This window comes from Triplophysa rosa, linkage group LG6 (assembly GCF_024868665.1).
Source record: "Triplophysa rosa linkage group LG6, Trosa_1v2, whole genome shotgun sequence".
Taxonomy (NCBI): Eukaryota; Metazoa; Chordata; class Actinopteri; order Cypriniformes; family Nemacheilidae; genus Triplophysa; species Triplophysa rosa.
The window spans coordinates 23,050,761-23,068,780 of NC_079895.1; the positions used below are offsets into that span (position 1 = coordinate 23,050,761).

The 18,020-nt window shown below is 36.7% G+C and overlaps 1 protein-coding gene and 1 long non-coding RNA gene across 2 annotated transcripts in view; one reads left to right on the forward strand and one right to left on the reverse strand.

The window, feature by feature from the left end:
• The window catches only part of st6gal2a (ST6 beta-galactosamide alpha-2,6-sialyltranferase 2a), a 79,734-nt gene extending 76,533 nt beyond the window's left edge, over nt 1–3,201 (reverse strand). Inside the window, exon 1 of the mRNA XM_057335650.1 lies at nt 2,944–3,201. The gene's annotated coding sequence lies outside the window, so the exon portion shown is untranslated. The remainder of the gene's footprint in view (nt 1–2,943) is intronic.
• Nucleotides 1–16,607, forward strand: part of LOC130555440 (uncharacterized) — a 28,214-nt gene extending 11,607 nt beyond the window's left edge. The window contains exon 4 of the long non-coding RNA XR_008963124.1: nt 9,519–16,607. This is a non-coding gene — a long non-coding RNA (uncharacterized LOC130555440). The remainder of the gene's footprint in view (nt 1–9,518) is intronic.
• Nucleotides 16,608–18,020: the final 1,413 nt, after the last annotated feature.

The following is an 18,020-nucleotide window of genomic DNA, read 5'->3' on the forward strand; positions in this document are numbered from 1 at the left end:
TTCTTTGATTTTAAATGCAAGTGACAGTTAAATAAGAGAGGCCGAGGGCTTGCGCACACACATGGAGCTCATCGGAAGAGAGAGTGCATGCGAACACGGAAGATGAGGACGCGCATGCGGCCACGCTCCACTCACACCAAACAATTCAGGAAGGAGACAAGACGGGCAAGCACTTTTTATTCACTAGTTATTTGATTGCAGATACTGTCATTAGCACGGATGGATAAAAAAAATGTGACGCCAAATATACTTGGGCGGCCATAAATATACCTGGGCAGACCGCCCAAGTAAATGTATTGTATGGGAAACGCTGTATAATATATAAACACATAGTATGTTTAAAGTTGTGCTGAGTGACACGAAAAGGTTGTGCTGACTTGGACACGAATTTGTGAAGTACATAGCTGACACTGGTTAAGCTATAGACCGTTTCATCGGATGCGCACACCTGGCCTGCATTCAATTTCCGGTCTGTGCTTGTTTATCGATCTGGCTAGTGCCTAATAATATAACTATTTATATATTATTTAATTTATGCTCATTATTTTTTTATTATTTTATAGAATAATAATTGTATTAAATAAACAATTTATTGAATTTCGTTGCATGTTAATTTTATTAAATAAACAATTTGTTGAATGGGTCCTGTAGTTTTGTTGCATTTAAAGAAACCATATGGGACATCTAGCGGTTGAGCTTGGTCTAAATATATAGTCTAAATATTAGAGAGGCAAATTAACCCAAGTAACAGTTCTTCTCGGCCTTTTTTGCATGTTCTACAGGCACTCTATTATTTGAGAATGTGTACCGGAAGTTAAGGGCAGTCAACGAACGTGCACATGCACAGTAACGCTTGTTTATGTTGTTGCTTTGAAACCGTCTATATAGGTAGGACAAAGAGTGTGAAACAGTCACGATACAAAATTGTTTAAAAATGTAAAAGAGCCAATTCAATTACAATAAACAGCCAAAAGCAACAGAACAAAAAAAAATATGATTATTATATTTAAGTGACAGGTTAGATGAAAGGGAGAAAACGTATTACAAATAGGAGCAAAGAACTAAATGTTAACTGTGATCCACTGATCCCTTTTACAATCTATAAAACATTGAATACATTGAATCCACTAGCATCGATCAAGGACTGCAAGATGCAGTGATGGTCAATAAACCACAGAGTCAATGTGTAAAAGCCATATGTGATAATGCAGTCTGTATGTGTCATATTACATTCTAAAACAAAATTTCAACAATAGCCTCCAGCATCTATTGCATATGTTTTCATATGCGGATCATATTTTCCTCCACCGAGGGGCCATTAAGAGCTGGTATAAAATTATGGTCTGGCACCTGGATCTCTACAGATCTATAATCCATGTTAATGCATGTCTGTTTGTCAAGCCACTGTAATTCACACTGATTAACTGATAACCACTCTTAACATAACACTTTTCATATAGATTTAACTGCTTAATTCTGTCATTTGCCAATCTGTTTCCATGGAATAATAACAGAGATGACTAACAGACTTCCTTTTTATAAGTAACCAGATTTGCCAACCAACATAAACAACGCAAAAAGTCAAACATCATTAACTATTAACAAAATAGACAGACACTTTACTGCTTAAATAAATTAATCTGAACTAAAATGCATTGTTTACTTCTGCTGTTCATTGGTCTGCAGTGTGTGTGGCAATATTAATGCATTCTACACAATGTAGGCTTTGTGTCTGGTCTTTATCTTCTGCTTCAATATTGTTTTGAAGCACATCTGTAGTTTTTGATAGTCACTGTTACTCATTTCCCTATTCTAGGAAAGCTCCCCTTGTTCTTTTGAATTCATCTGGATTGAGTCTGTCACAGCATTTGTTGTTCTTGTCATACTGGAAAATTGCCTGGATTCACAGACTGCGCCATACGCATGCACGAATGCACACACACACACTTGAAAATGTGCACAGCATTTATGCCAATCCTAACCACCAATAATACTCTAAAGGTGATTTATAATGCATAACAATATAATAATTCATAATATTTTTAAAGTTTACTACACCCTGCACTCCCTTAAATGGGTTATTCTAAACAATGCCACAAAATCCCCAAACAACCTTTTAGCCAAAGGGTCTTTAAATTTCTGACCTTTTGTGCAACAGAAAGGTTGTGTGGAGGTTCTTAAGGAACCATACAGTCCGACAATTAACCTTCTGGGAACCTTGTTTTTAAGAGCTTCCCATATCCCTTACAGAGACGAAGATTAATTAAGCATAATTTGGCCAATTGTAAGTCAATTAAGAGCTTTCCATATAGGCCTATTCTGTGTGGACAAACCATTCATTTCCAAATGCAATTTCTTTTGAAATTGTACCCTCATAGGTACCCACATGTTTAGCTGTTATCCAGCACATTAAAACTTCCAGCTCTGCTGCCCACCTGATAAAAATGCTCCCATCAGCCTTCTCACCTTTGCAAGTGATGGGACTGTACACACCACTACATACGACTGTATGTCACCTCAATGCAGTTTTAATGTATTTCATGCAACTTTAAGCATGCATAACAAACGAAGTGGCAGCGAATGAGGGGCAGGGTTAAACGCGCACTCAACTCAACACACTGCGCTTGTTTTCAACACACGCACGTGATTTCAAATAAAAACACAGATTAAACCGAATGCAATGAACCAGCGCATGCATATCTGCGCAGACCGTGCAAGCGCTCAACTGATTTGATAGCGCGTCGGTTTTTGTCTCAGATTGTGTTATGAGACCGATTCACTGAGGCAACACAACAGCGTGGAGTCCACGGCGGATCGTTCATCTGTTTTAGAAAGCAAACAAACCACTGAACAAACGCGTCTCGGTATGTCAATCATGAAAAGGTAATTTAATTTTAGGACAGCAAACGGTCTTCGTATAACGAAATGAGAAACGCGGCTTACCTGAGAAATCAGCCCGCGTTCATTGTTCGCTCGAGAGACTAATGTGTTCTTCTCGATCACCACTAACAAAGAGAGCTCTGCAGGCGTGTTGCATGAACGGTGGTGCTGCTCCAGCGGTAAAGGACGTCCGTGTAGTCGAATGTCTGAATCCTCCGGCTCTCGTCTCGTTGAGATGACTGAGTGAGTTTAGCGTGGACGCGGGGCGGAGCTGAGTTTTGTACAGGGGACTCGCATATACCTGAAAACCCGGATGCTGCACTTTCAGGACCGCATTTCTAGGACCCTAGATTTTTAGCGACAACGGAAACGACAAGTGTATGGAGGACTAAACCTGCAAAAATTATAAATAAATGAATGTATAAATAAATAAATATATAAACGAATAAATGTAATAATATGAAAATAAATACAGGAATGAATGGTTTGATAAAACAAAATAATTCGTTTTAGCTATTATTGATCTTAGCTTTAACTTTTCTTTTCATTTTTTAAATTGATTTATTATTTTTTGTGTCCATTTTTAATTATTTTTAATTATTTTATTTTTAGATTATTTTATTTATCATTTCATTTTATTTTTACATTTATTTATTTATACGTTTATTTATTTTTATATTTATTTATTATCGCATGTATTTATTTCCACTTTTATTTATTTATTCTTGTATTTATTCTTACTTTTCTGTGTCTTGTATGATAATTAGATGGGTTGGTCTTGCCTACTATTGGTTCAGCGTAGATTGAAGCGTTTGATCGATTACTCTTGACTTGTTTTGGACTAACGTCACGTCACTCACTGATCGTTTGCTTCGTGTATAACGTTAAGTAACTATGGCGGGCGCACAATTAGCTAGAGAGTTACAGCATTTAGCCAATGAAGTCGATAACCATGCATCAAATGACTATGTGTCATTCAGATTAGATGCATTTATTGATGATTTATTACAGATTGACGGCGAGATAAATGACAAAGTTCTTCCTCGGTTGTTAGCCTCTTTGCAGCACATTCAAAGTCTGTGCGAGTCAGAGGGTGCTATGGTGGTGTTACAGTTCAACTGGTGAAAATCATAAAGCACAAAATGTAATAAGGTTTAACTACACAGATGAGCTTGTAAACCGAAGTCGCAAGCTAACGCTTTGTCAAAGTGATAGTTATAAGCAGCCTTTCGGTTAGAAAAAGCGTAAAGATTTAATGTAACATGATGTAACATAATGTAAATGAATTGAGACATAGTGAACTTAAGTCACAAGTTAACACGGTAGTAATGAGCATCGTTCTTTCACTACAGGGGCCATCAAATGGAAACCATTCCTTCTAAAAAGACGTGGTTACTAAACGGTACTCGTAAACTACATTCCATAAGAGATAAATAACACAGAGGTCACAAGTTAAAACGGGCATATTCCCTTGATTCATCCAGCTGCATATTGTTGTGTGACATCTTGATATTATTGCAAAGATCCGCAGCAGCTAGCATTGCGAAATAGCTTAGTGTGATTGTTACCGTAGTGACACGCTGCCTCGCTTTATTGTATGGGTACGAATCCCGTGTCAAATCGCTTTATTTATTTTTTCACCTCGCTTCAGCCGTTACGGGCGATCATACCAATAATTTGCAATCTTAACAAGAATGTCAAAATCATGTAACAAGAAAGTCTGTGTTTATTAGACATCTTAATATCAAGTCGTCTTGTGCTTTCAGAATCGACGAATCTGCTGAGGTCGTTCATGCACCTCTTTGGCAGAGGACCTGTAACCGGAACTTGGTCACCACCTTAGCACCCCCTGACTCGCACAGATTTTGAAGAACTTTGTCATTTATCTCTCCGTCAATCTGTAATAAATCCTCAATAAATGCATCTAATCTGAATGACACATAGTCATTTGATGCATGGTTATCGACTTCATTGGCTAAATGCTGTAACTCTCTAGCTAATTGTGCGCACGCCATAAACGTTATACACGAAGCAAACGATCAGTGAGTGACGTGACGTTAGTCCAAAACAAGTCAAGAGTAATCGATCAAACGCTTCAATCTACGCTGAACCAATAGTAGGCAAGACCAACCCATCTAATTATCATACAAGACACAGAAAAGTAAGAATAAATACAAGAATAAATAAATAAAAGTGGAAATAAATACATGCGATAATAAATAAATATAAAAATAAATAAACGTATAAATAAATAAATGTAAAAATAAAAGGAAAGGATAAATAAAATAATCTAAAAATAAAAAATAATAATAATTAAAAATAATTAAAAATGGACACAAAAAATAATAAATCAATTTAAAAAATGAAAAGAAAAGTTAAAGCTAAGATCAATAATAGCTAAAACGAATTATTTTGTTTTATCAAACCATTCATTCCTGTATTTATTTTCATATTATTACATTTATTCGTTTATATATTTATTTATTTATACATTCATTTATTTATAATTTTTGCAGGTTTAGTCCTCCATACAAGTGCATCGTGTTTTTCTGAAGTATGGACGGCAATAAGAGTGCGATTATCAAATAAAAACAATTGTGAACAATTTAATTGGAAAGTTAATGTAGTTGATCGTGAGTTGATCGTGAGTTGCTAAATAGTCTTGAATGCACTAGCCACAATAAGCTTCTAATGCTGTAAATATGTAAAACGAGTTGTTATTGTATTCGTTTAACAAAACCGTTGCACGACTGGCAAGTTTATGTTGATTTAGTGACTATGGGATGATTATTAATCCTAGGCCTAGCCAGCACAATATGTAGCACTTTGTTGTGAAACCTTGTTAATTATACTCATTGTTTTTCCATTTTAAGTAATTTAAATTAATCTTAATGTTTTAATTGTCACATGCTCACAGTCAACCTGGGGCCTGTACCATGAATGTAGCTGAACAAACTCGGGGTTAAAGATTTTAGTTTTGGGTTGACAAAACCAAACCAATGTGATCAAGCTTTGTTGGTACATGGAGTTTCTTTGTCAACTCAAACTTTGATCCTGAAGCTAAGATTAGTTCGAGCGCGCGTGCCGTGCACATGAACGAGTGACGTCGGCATCGCAAAACCAATCGCGTTCAACATGGAAAGAAGGAGTTCCGTATGTTTCTTAAGGTAAATATTACAGTAATGTAATATATAATGTATGTGTAAAATGTGAGCGTGTGCCCCCACAGCGGATGAAAATACCCTGCCTTATATTAGTTATCATTGAGTTTATCTTTATTAATGAGGATGAAGCACATGATGAAGAGAAACTATCTGTGTGCTCTGAAAGAGTTATAGAGGGCAATGTACTGTAGGCTTCTATTCAATATGGCAAACGTGTGAATGTGAGGATTTATGTTACGTTACTGGTGTCTCTGTTATTGTAGGACATTTCACAACCTTCCCCAGAAACTGAAGTGTCTACCTCCATAGGTTACAGAAGAAATGTGAACAAAATACACTAGAGAAGCTAATGTTAAATTTACATTTAAAAAAATGCCAGTATGTGAACTTAGTAGTCAGCTAAAGTAGGGCTGTGCCGATAAACGATATCATATCGAATCGCGATAGAATGTATTTCAAAAACGATGATAAACTATCGGCATTTTGACTCGATATGGATTAATCTTACAGTCTAACAGAACGCAGAAATAAACGCAACAACAGTCAGTCAGCGTGCAGCTTTTATCATGCTTCAAAGTCCATTTCATACTGCACTTGGCAAAGAAAACTCAACATGAGGAAAACATTACTGGAAGCGCAAACAAAGGTGAAACTAACCTCGAGTTGTCATCACGCGGTTTATCAAGTGTCTTATTTTTTTCGCAATCGCCGGTTTAACAAAACTTGAGGCGCTGCCCTGTACAGATTAGAGATGTAATGAAGTGAGTTTGTGTGCACATTAAAATATTGAACCTTGCATGTAAGATGCTTGCATGATTAAAGAAATGTACTACAGTTTATGTGAGATGTCTTTTTGAAAGACTAAGGTTCACTGAATGCATTGAATGAATCCCACTACTCCAGCAAGACATTATTGCAGCGTTATGTATGTGCGCAGGTGCTGAGCCAATGGCGTTCGAATGTACACAGTAACGGAGCCCTTTCATTGGTTGAATGTACTGAATGAACACCCCCTGTACTTAACGAGTCAATTGAATCAAAATGAGACTGAATGAACTGGTACATGTTGTTTATGGCCTAATATCCTCTGTGTTGCAACAGTGCATTAATTTAATTGAATTTTAACTGGTTAAAAGTTAACTTTTGTTAATAAACTGTATTTAAAATAGATTCTTTTAAATACCGTTTTTAATTAAATATATATCGAAATAAATATCGTTATCGATCAATATAGAAAAAAACTATCGAGTTTACTTTTTTGCCATATCGCCCAGCCCTAAACTAAAGTGTACATTTAAAAATCTGATGGTCATCTCAATCCTGACTCTGGTTTGACTGAGGGCCATGTTGAAGTGGTTCTGTGGTCAGGATAGCTAAAACCTCTGGCATACATAGGAGGGCTGGGCGATATATATCGCGATTCAGGCTAATTATACATGTCTAAATTGATTCGATGTTTTATGCACAGCTCTTCCTACGGCTGTTTGATCAGTAGGAAGTACTGCTCGTCTGCTCGATCTAAAATCACTACGAGATTGAGTCGTTTATAACGTGTATTTTAAAAAGCAACACTTGTCTATCATCATTCCTATAAATCAACTTTATTATCATGACAATACCTGAAAAGGTTTTAAGAACAGATAGAATATGGCCACAGGCATTTCCTGGAACTAATTGCTTCGGTTTCCCATATTCGGAGTTTCTGCGCAAGAGCGCTCTCTGGCTTTCGGATGTGGCGGCATTTAACCGTAAATCATTGAGAAACTGAGAGCATAAGAATCGTACGATATATCGCCCAGCCTGTCTCCCACCAACAAGCTATCAAACAGTTCTGTCATAGAACAAAGAAGAGAAGATTGTATTTAAGTTTGAAATTGAGCTTTGGTCACACATTTAATTCATTTAAAGGGTTTTGTACTGTTCCCCATTAACTTTACCTTCCTTAAAGCACTGACACGCAACACAGATGCATTAGGGAATGTTATAGGCATTAAAGTATTAAAAACTTCTTATACATTTTAAAATGTATGCCTACTGTATGATACATTATTTAGGTGAATTCTAAGTTGATTAAAAAATGATTAAAATAGCTGTGCTGAAAGATATGTGATGTCACCTGTCAATGTATGGTTTTGTCTGTATCTTACTGTAGCTGTTTAATAGAAGGTTTCTTTAGTGGACAAAGATAAATGTCCCAACACAGTGAAACTGAAAGTGTTCCTAGATGTTCTGCACCACAGACAAGAATGTAAAAAAATGCAAAGAAATACATATTGTATGTAGTACAATAAAATAATGGAATATAAATACATTTAATTTCATGTGAGTGTAAGGGAAAGCCCGCAAATGTTATCTCTAAAATCAGATTTTACCTACGTATATAGTAACCATTATTTGATTTTATATTTGTAATATATATTTATATCTTTTTATATGAGTATTTTTATTTTATTAAACATTATTAAAAATAACTAGCCATTGTAGAAACTATGAGTTAGTTGCGTCACTTATATGTAAATTTGCTCTCCGCTGATTAGTTTAGTTTCGGTGTGAGGTCTCTAATCTATAGATCATAACCTGCTCCGGAGCAGGTTAGCTGTGCAGCGTAAATTACCATGGCGATGAACACAGATTAAAGCTGAGTTATTTTCATGGTACCTAAAACCCAGGGTTGGCGCAAACTAATCCTAAATTTACCTGGCTAGCCATCTAAACCGGCTTCATGGTATAGGCCCCTGGTTACCCCACGATGCATGTTATGAGCACGTTTCTTCATTTTGACTTTATTTTTTATAATATTGATTGTTACATGTGACATCATAATAATTGACTGTTAAAACACCACGTGCTAGATTTTGTCATGTACTGTGTAGTCTATATGAAGTGATTTCAAGCACAGAACAATTTAGAATATTAGAAGACATGTATTTTGCAGTATTAAACACGTATTTATACCGATTTCATCAGGCTCCGAAAATTCTTCAAAAAGAACACAAAGAATGGCCTTCTCAGCTGCCAGAGTTCAACTCTTGCGTCATCACAACAGGGTGTTCAACCGCACCACCGTTTCTGTTTAAACAATGTTTTGCAACGTTTTGTCGGGGCTGAACGCAGCCCTGGTCTAAGCTGGTCATGTGCTGGTTCCTCACCAGGGGACCATCTTAAACCAGCACATGACCATCTTAAACCAGCACATGACCAGCATAAACCAGCATGTGACCATCTTAAATCAGCACAAACCAGCAACAAACATACCTAACCCAGCATATGCTGTTTTTTTCAACGGGGCAGGCAATAGTATGACAAAAGATTAAAAAATAAATTGGTCAAGATACATTACTAGGCTTCGGCCTTAGTGGTCACTAAGATCTTTTAAATATGAAATTTAGAATTAGAGAGTTGAACATGTTTAACTGAATGTTCATTATTTCATTCACTTCTCTCTCTTTCTCTCTACGCTTTTATCTCTCTTAGGAGTCGATGAAAACGTCATCAATGAAGTTGGTGAATATAATGAAGTTGGTCATTAATGAAGTGGTGCATGAATGTGGTTCATGTAAACATTTTTTTTGTGTGTTCAACTGTTATTTTGTTATTTTATCAAATATACAAAATCTTAAATCTACCCCAAGTCATCATTGTGTCTTCACTCTGTACTTGAAATGTGGTTAATCTAGTCACTGAAAAGGCTATACCATGATTTATTGTTTATTTTGCTTGATGTGTTATTATATTATGCTAGTTAGTCACAATAATTACTCAACATTAAGCTGTTAGCAATAAGGTATAATTGTAAGAAATAAAGTAGTATTTGGGTGTAATAAACCCAAAAGTGGTTTTGCAGTCCCAAAAGTGCAGGTCCTGGAATTGCGTCCTCCGGTATTGCAGTCGGATAATATTGGGTACAGGGGGCACGTGATTGACAGCTAGTGGCGCTCAAACCTTGGAAGCTTTTTCGGATTAGCTAACTGTCGACGCGATAACACGACATATAATCCAAGGGGGATTGCTTTGAGGTTGGTTACTAGCTGTCCTTCGACCAGCTGTGTTTTTGTACAATCTTTAACTGTAATATGCAGGAATGCGTTTGAACAGGGATGATTTGAACTTTTTGGGGGGGGTCTAATAACAGCTGAAATCAGTTGAGCTAGTACATAAAATTTAGGCTCAAAACTGTTTCCTTCTGCCGATTCACAATGGTAAACTTTTAATAGTGATTTATATGTTGAACGTTCAAGCCCTATTTTGCAGAAAATGTCATTTGACGTCAACCCAAGGAAAGGTAGGCCTTAGGTATAGTTTTAAAAAGGAGGAACAGAAACCTTCATGTTTCAAACAGAGATGGCGATAGGCAAAAATTATAGACTGCACCTTTAAAAACCAGTGCTGCCTTCCATTTCACCTAGGCCTACATATAAGAGGCACTAAACGTGTACTGTTTTTGTTATGGATAAGAATATACACTTTAGTGTGTAGCAAAACAGTATGCATGCACTGGGACATACTAATGCGAAACGAAAATGGCCTCTGTTGCCCTGACGACACTGTGATCATTAACAGTTACGAACATCAAAATACAACTTCTTTTCATTTAAATCAGCCGTTTGACTGTACATGGATCTACACTTCGAATTTTCATCAGAAGCAGTATACCATCTTTGAGAATACTCATTTCATCATACTATGATTTGGGATGTACTAATTCTAATTTCCTAATTGGATAGTATGTGAATTGAGACGCAGGGCATCTCTTTTTACCACTTGTCAATGAATAGCAATGTAGCAAAGCATTATACCCTGTGTCTGAAATCACCTACTTACTTTATAGTATGCGACAATCAGTATATGAAATAGAAGTACCTCTAAAGCATCAATATTTAAAACAACAGTATGCAACACAATGAAGTAAAAATACAGAAAAAAAAACTGCGAGCCAGTAGCTCTTTTCAAATATTTACCAAAAAGCGTTAAAAGTGTAAATTTTACAGTTGTCGTTAGTATGTCATGTAAGAACATACATAGTCACATGACAATCAACTGGGAGATGTTGTTTATTCAGGACGTTTGCATACGACACCCATGCGTACTATATAGAATTTATTTCACGGTCAAGAAGTACAGTAGATACTTCATTTAATTCAGTATGTACTGTCATACTGCTATTTTCGACGCAGGGATACACTTACTAACAATTATGTCCGGTTCTCGAACCTGATTGGACGATAGACTTTCCAAGAGCATTAAATACAGTATAGGACCAGAACAACACTGAGACAATTTACTTTTTTGTATCATTCCTCCACAGTAACCGATGAAATAATATTATGACTAATTTACTATATGAATTTTCACTGCACAACTGCTGCTAATATGCAGCAAAATAAAACATTCTTGCTCGTATGATTTTTCTCTCCAAGCGTTAGGTTTGGGGAGGTATGAGGATGCATACTTTCCACATAAGCACATTGATGCTTCTTCAGTGCACGCTCCAAATGCATACTTTAATGGACATCATATTTCTGCCCTCAGCTATTAGAGTAAAAGGGAGGGGGTGAACATAATGCAGCTGGATACACTGAAATATAGCCTTACATGTATATTGACATACTTGTTATACAATCTTTTGTTGTGTTAATTTTCTACAAACGTGCAATCTCATAAAAATGGTTCTCTTGTCACATCACATTTAGGTGCAACTGTACACTCCCTCCACATTTTAAGCACTACCATGGTTAAGCATCGTCATATGCACTGTTAAAAATAATCTCTTGAGAATTCCTATGCATTTTTACGTAAAATGTGGTTCTACAAAACGTATATGTACTTACGTTTGCACAAACACTAAAACCCAAAATACTGACGTATTTACAGCATCTAAACGCACAATATTGACGTATTGACAACACATTAAACGTTAATTATATGAATCATTATGCATATCGTAATCACGCATCAACATGTATTTTATTGTATTGCATTTATTTCTCATATCAATAGTATTATGTTTTCAATTGCATTTATTAAAGTTTACTCGTTTAGTTATTATGAAATTATTTCGGTTCTGTTTGATTTCTGCTGCCAACTCGTTTAGTAGAAACAAGACTTTAAACTCTTAAAATGTGTAACCATTACTTATCATGTAATGTTTGCTTTGTTTGCCAAATAAAGGCGTTTTCTCTGTGACTAACAATAGAACCATAAAATTCACCAAAAACGACAATAATAAAGGAATCAATTTTATTAATCAGATGCAATACATATCTTCAGAATCCACTCGACTGTTAGGAACATAACCAAATCCAAGCCTTTATTTGGCGATCTTCTTTCTTCATCATGACACCAGCACTAACACGCCCGTTACAAAATTCAAAAGTTGCCGCCGGCGCCACGAAGAATCTTTACGACAAGTTTTACGGCAGGAAAATCGAACGCTCATTGGTTCTCGCCGGATTCGTCACAGATTGCGACATGCCGTGTTTCGGGTGAGGTGTGTTTGTAGGACAATGCGCGCATTGACATTTGGACTACTTTTGGTATTTTTTAAATAAAAAACATTATTGTGATTGCACTTATCTGTCTGTCATGGTTTTCTTTATACTGTACATATTTTTAAGAAATAGTTATGGTTAGGTTTAGAGGTAGGAGGATTTGCAACTGTAAAATATTTTTAATGGTATATTGTTACTAAAATCATAATTTTCCTGCATATTTCGGTCTATTACATTTTATATCTTTTTTATTTTTGCTATTAAATGGGTAGGTTTAGGTTAAGGGGTCTAATAATATAAATTGCTTATCAATACAATTATGGAAACAAATATCTTAATGAGATACAAGCTTTGCGTATATTTTATTATTTTACGTTTTTTAGCTAAAAACACGTAGCAATTTTTATGTTTTATACATTGTAATATGTTTAAATTTAACGTTTCAGCATCAATAAAAACGTACAAAAATGTACGTTTTGTAGAACCACATTTAACATACAAATACCTACGTATAAACAGTGAGATCAGGCTGAAAATAAAGGTGCTTAAAAGGTTCTTCACAGCGATGCCATAGAAGAACAATTTTCAAAGTCAAAGGTTCTTTAAAGAACCATCTCTTTCTTTGTATAATCTGAAGAACCTTTTTTTCCACAAAGAACCTCTTGTGAAACAGAAAGGTTCTTCAGATGTTAAAGGTTCTTTATGGAACCAAAAGGTTCTATGGAATCCAAAAACCTTTTGAAACCCCCCTTTTTTTAATCGTACATCTCTCTCCGCCAATGACCTTTACAATGAAGAACGCATGCATGCATAGGCTGAATTCTACTGAAGCAATGTAATTGGGCTGCCAATGAAGCATTTTAAAACATTTTAAGTACACCTTAATGATGCCTACTCCTTGTCTTAAACTTGTCTCGGACAAGTAATGTCAAGTATTATACATGTATGCCTACTAACAGTTTCAGTCTTTAAATCTGATTGGACGTGAGCTGTTCCAACAGTTCAAATGAAGAGTTTATTTGCAAAACAGCAAAAAATGTTGAAAATGTTTTTATTGTTTTATCATATTATCACGAGTTATTCTGCAAGTATGCTGTTGTGTGATTTCTCTTTAGTTAAATGTGCTTTATGGCTGCAACATAAAATTCATTAAAAGGGACAAGCCGTTGACTCCACTATTGCAACCTAACATCCTTAATAAAACCTAAAATAACCTACAATGTAAGAATGGTCTGAACAATTCAAAGGGCTTGAATACACTAAAATAACATCTGGCGGGAATTCTATAAACGGGTCAGTGACGTGATGCTTTTGTGTCCCTTTGGTTTAATTATATTTAAAAGGGTTAACATTTTAAAATAAGCTTGCTGATTACTGGCATACATTCTATTTTCTGAGGACCATGTCTAAAATTTCTGGTTTTGAATCATTTTGAGAGAATATTTGCAAGAATGATTGCAAAAATGTAAATGTGGTGTAACTGCAAAAACTTGATACCAAATAAATGATCTTGTTTAAACGAGGTGAAAATCTTAATAAAACACCATATCAGTTAGTTTGGCATAATCTGACATTAGTCCTATTTAATAGTAAATACAAGTAAAAGGAACACAATTGTTCTGAATATTATAATTAATTTGGGGAATCATGTGAGTCAAGTCAAATTCATGTAGTGTCAAGGTGGTGTAACCACCATTTAAGGAACAATTTTGCTAATTCTTTGCAAGAAGACACGTGACAGGAAATGAAATCACAGAGAAGAACCCCTTACTGCTAACTGCTGCATGCAAAGATTAGTAACTCTCTTGCAGAAATATTAATTTTAGGAAAAGTTACTCAGTATAAAAACAATGGAATACAATGGAAAGTTTGTTTTTCCCATAATAAAATACATTTGCACTCTTGTCATTCACTTAAACATCTCTGTCTGTCTAAAAGCATCTGATCTGGTATGAAATTTAGTGGTGGCCCTTCAGAGAAACATAATGCAGTTTGATCGAAAAGTCTGCAAGATAATGTCTTATTTTATTAGATCATCATAATCGTGTTGATACATAGCTCTATTGTGATCCTTTTGTATTAATCTGACTGCCCAGTGTGTAGAGTGGAACAGCTCTTTAAAAAAAATATTTTCTTAAGTGGAAATGACGAATGTAGAATACCTGAAAGGTCAGGGACGTGCTCCCTTCCCCATTTTAAATGGGTGCTGTGCTTCTCAAAAATAAGCAACAGAACGATTCTTGCCCTGAAATTTGACTGTTTATGATCACGCCATATCCAGTTACGATGCGTCAAAATTTGCAATGCGTGAAGTATGCTAAGAACAACATACGGTGTCATTTGACCCATCTTTTTCACAGGCAAAATATTTCATAATGTGTCATGACTGTCAGAGAGGAGACGGAGATTCAATTGCAGGTAATGAATACTTTATTAAGTACAGGGTAAAATAGGGAGAAATCGGTTTCCAGACACCAGCAGCACAGTCCAGAAAGCACCAGATTCCTTCTAGCTCCTCTGAGAGCCGCGAGAGTCTGCGGGAAACCGACTCAGCCCGGCGGTATCCACGGAAGAGACACACCTCTGTCCTGGAGGTTTCTCTCCACCGGAGAAGAGTGAGATGTACAGGAGGTCCAAGAGAGCAATAATAAGAGATAAGAGAGCAGGGGAGAGTACTAATTGGGGAAGGAGCTACAGGTATGAGTGATGAAAACTGGTGAGTGAGGAAAGCCCAACAGGGAAACACGAGGGCGGGGTAGATGAAGCAGACACCGGACACGTGGAGAGCTGTCAAACGGCACTCCACATGTTCGACAAAACAAAGAACACACACACCCCCGCAGGACACATGCCCCGAGAGAGCCGGGTCATGACAATAATGGGTGTAATGTTTGACTGATCCAATGAGAGGCTCCTGCTATATGATATGCTGTGGTGGAACAGAAGCTATAACCTTTCCTTGTTTAAACAGATTGTTTCTTAATTGTACCATTAGAAAATGTCAATAAGTAAATGCTATGCTGGGTGTGGTTTTTTGTTTGCTAGTGTACAATTGCACCTCCAGGCGATATGATAATGAACCATTTGCATGACATTGCCTGTGGACACCTGTTTGGAAAAAACAACACAACTATGGCTAGATTGTATAACAAGCATATCAATGTACTGTATGTACCCAGCTGTATTATGTTCACCCCCATCTATTTATTTTATTCTTATAGCTCAAGGCAGAAATGTTCCGTGAGTGTGCACTGAAAAAGCATCGGTGTGCACTGAAGAAGTATGCATCCTTATACTCCACAAACCGACGGCTTTGATATGGCCCAGTTTGAGTTTTCTGGGTTAAAACCAGGTCTGGACTCTCCACTGAATATTCAGACCCCTTTAAAGGCTGAAATTCCCTTTCATCCCTCCCCACCACGGTAATCCCTCATTAGTCAAAACCTCCTCTCCTTTCCTCTATGTTTCTCATGTCTCACTGGGCCGACTTGTTGGTAACAGAGCAAAGTTATGGCCGCTTCTTCTCTGTTTTCCACCTCATTACCTTTCAAATCTTTTGGGCTCCTGCATCCTATATCTTTGAAATGTAACTGCTCGAGCTATTTTTCCATCTTTGTACTCACATCAAAGATGCACGCTTTAAAGTCTCAGCACTTTTGCAGACAGTGCATTATGTAGCGGGACTTAAAAACAGCCATTAATGAGATTTTTCTCTGGGTGTCCAAGTGTTGTTTATCGACACTAGCCATTTGTTCAACTCCGTGGTAAATTATCCTGCAATATAACGGCTGAGTGTATAATTTATTTGTAGCTGATTCTTTGTTCTGTCCTTTCCACACTCTCATCAGCATTAGCACAGACTTGTGAACTTGGATCAAAGAATTTACCCACAATTCCTGGAATTATGTCAGCCATGCAGTTTCTCATGCTTCACAGTTTTTTTTTGTTTTGTCATATTTTACATTTAAGCTGTTGTTATTTGTCACTCCCGTCCTTGTGCAATGTTTTTCTGCTTCTCTAACACATACAATACTTTTATTTTCTCATGAGACCCCTCTCTCTCTCTCTCTCTCTCTCTCTCTCTCTCTCTCTCTCTCTCTTCTACACAAGGAATAACATTATTGTTATAATACCAAGAACACATTCTCATCACCATCAGAGATGTACTATGTACGCTGTATGAAGATGACTTGGTCATGAGTTTCTAAAAGTGTAAATTGTTATTTTGTGTTTTTATGTAAATTAATTGTTTTTTATTAAAGGTGAACTTAAATCTCAAATCTCTCTCTCTCTCGCTCTCTCTTCTATACAAGGAATAACATTATTGTTACCAAGAACACATTCTCATCACCATCAGAGCCACCAGTGACTGTCCAATGAGCTTCATTATCACCATTAACATTATCATCCTTGTAATCATATCCAGAACACTCTATTCTGCATCTGTTTACTATTTTCCATTCATTCATGTGACTCGAAAAACGAAAGTTGTTTTAGTAATGTTTCCCCTAACATCTGCCCTGATTTATTTCTGTTTGTTGTGTTTACGGATAATAATGAGGGCAGTTAGTGTGCCAAATGATTAATGGTAACCATAGGGACAGAGACTCTCTGGCTTTTTTGGGAGAGATGAAAAAGACATTTCAGCCATCTGCACTGATCGACGTCCTCTGATGGAATTTTATGTGGGTCAGCTCATTTTAAAGCTGTGTTCTCGAACAGCTTTTAACCCCAGTCTTGACATGCCTATTCAAACCGTTGGCTTATGTTTGGGATCTGTGAAAAGGTGAATTAAATGGTTAATTTTCCCACGCATGCTTTTCAAAAGGCTTCTTTTAAATGTTGCTGCAGGGACGGAGAAGTGAGAATAATAGCACGGTTAGAAACCTCTCACTTTCTGCTTGCTTTTGAGTCTCACTGGGGTTTATAAAGGTGGTTCAGACGCAGCCAAATGGTGTTGGTGGTGTTGTGTGTTGCTAGTAGATAGCTCTCCTACAGTTAGCAGATCGCCAGCTGAGCTCTGCAGCTCCTAAGCAGCCTCCCACTGGGCCCCAACAGCCTCTTCCTGCTGTCTCGAGATGGAGATATTTGGCAGAACCAGCGTAAACTGGTGCAGAGTGCTTCTCTTAATGTAAACATGCAATGCCGGGAACAGGAAACATTACACATGGCACTGAGATAAGCTCTGATTTCTGAGTGTGAGCTTTTGTGCTCACAAAGTGCTCAGGAAATTATAATAACGGCGGAAATCGTGCGTTTCTTTTTCTCTTTAGTGGTGAGTATTGGGGCCACTGATGACTTTCCTTACTTTATAACTTTCATGTGATATCACACACCCTGCGTTTACCCCTTAAACACACACTATCAGTCAAAAAACTTGATTTGAAACAGGAAGTCAGGATGGGACATTTTGAGTGACCCCTCCCCCTCTTAAAACAACCAATATTTAACATTTAGTTTACCTCACAGACTGAGATTCTTACATTAA